A 2,080-nucleotide genomic window follows, 5' to 3' on the forward strand; every position below is an offset into this window, starting at 1 on the left:
GATGTTGACAAAAATATTATCTGCTAATATACTTCACTAGTTTTATCAATGAAGTGAAAATTGTGGCGCGATAATCAAATTTATTCTACTATTATCAAAGTGAAATACTCTGAATAGACATATACTTTTACTCATGTTTTTAAAATTCATACTGGAGCTTATATTGATGGTCAAGTAAAACTATTTTTTTTACTCAATGTCCAATTTTGTCGATCTGATCATGAAACCTAGAGATCTATTATGATCATTTAAAGTATAAATATTTAATTAAAAATTTGTTGTTAAATGGTGGACTGTATCTAAAGTTGATGTGAAGCTTAAATCTATTAATATAGTGATTATAACGAACAAATGAATGCTATTCAATACTACTTGAAAAGAAGAAATCTCATTAAAAACTTCATAATAATCTCCGATGAAAATTTTTTAACGAATTAACAAAGGAGATCAAGAAAAGCATGCAAAAAAACTAATATATAAACTTTTTTTTAGATGAAGAATAAAAGATGTCTTAATCTGACAAGACATCAGTCGTCAGTGAAGACATCTTAATAATTGAGAAGACTTACACTAAACACTAGTACAAAAACTCATGATTTCAAAAATCTATTGAAGCAACGATCACTTCAAGTGAAGGAATCAGGGCCCCACTAATAACAATCTCTGTACTACTTATAAATATGTTACAGCTTTTAAATATCATGCGATAATGAATGAATCTAATTTACCAATCAAGCTATCACTTAAAAAAGAATATGATATTTTTATGGTTCATTATAATTTGTGTTATGAGTCGATGTTCAATTGATTCTCAAGTCTATATATAACCTAATTTATGTAAGAGTAATTGATTTTTGCTGGAGTGTTTATCTAGCTAACAAAATATTTATTTTGAGTTTTATTATTCTACAAGTTTTAGGTTATAAATATTAAGTCTGTTTAATGGTTTTATTTTAGTTTTATGTAGTTTTTATTTAGTTCTTTATTTAAGAGCCAAAATAGTATAAGAAAATTACAATAAGAACATAGAATAAACTTAAAATTAATAACTTAGAACTTACAACAATTTAAAGCTCACAATAGTAGTTTGTTACTTTGACAAACTCGTACAAAGTCACCATACTCTTACATAGATTAGATATATATAGACTTGAAAATTAACCGAACTTCAGGTAATAACACAAATTACACAATGGACAATAAAAAATGTTTAATTATTTTTTTAGGATAATTTGATTGGTAAATTAGATTCATTATTTGTCACATGATTCTTTTTAAGTTGAAAAATATATCTGATTAATATAGAGGTTGTTATTGGTGGTTTTTTAATTCTTTATGGATGAGTTAGTCTTCGCTTTAGTCATTTTTTAAAATTATGAGTTGTTTAAACTAATGTCTGGTGAAAATATTTTCAATTATCAGACATGTCTTCACTGGCTGCTGATGCCTTTTTAGACTGAGACATTTTTTCTTCCTGTTATAAAAGTAACTGTGCAAGTGTTGACCTCATTTTTAGTGAGGTCTAGTATTTCTCTTAGGATTTAAGATCTAACCTTAGGGTTCTCCCTTTGATTATCTTAGAGCCTTAAAAATGGGACCCGACTCATTTTAGAAATTCATCTACTACTTTACTCTTTTGAAGTTCCACGTGTTGTTCTTGACCTCTAGCACCTACAAGGTTGAAACTAACATGAGGGAACTCAAGAGGGAGTCCCTATAGGAGCTTTAAGCATTAGAGTTGCATTTTGCACAATTTGCACTTCCGCACACACAACATTCACAATTCGGACAATTGACACGTTTAAACACTGAAATTCGCATCGCTCGAATATTTATTTGCTTCAAAATTAATTAAAATTAGGATTAAATTTTGAAATGATCGATTGCGAAACGAAATTTTAATGAAAATTAAATTTGACGTGTTTTTGGCCCGATCATCGATGTGAACGTCCGGACGATCCCAGATGACAAAACAGATCGCGCCGGTGCGTCCGGAATGTCAAAATTACGTAAGAAGTACACCCATTTTGCTTGGGCATCGCACACGAATAAATTGCATGAAATTAATTTTATATATATA

The sequence above is a fragment of the Phalaenopsis equestris genome, unplaced genomic scaffold (assembly GCF_001263595.1).
Source record: "Phalaenopsis equestris unplaced genomic scaffold, ASM126359v1 Scaffold000055, whole genome shotgun sequence".
In the NCBI taxonomy this organism is placed as follows: domain Eukaryota; kingdom Viridiplantae; phylum Streptophyta; class Magnoliopsida; order Asparagales; family Orchidaceae; genus Phalaenopsis; species Phalaenopsis equestris.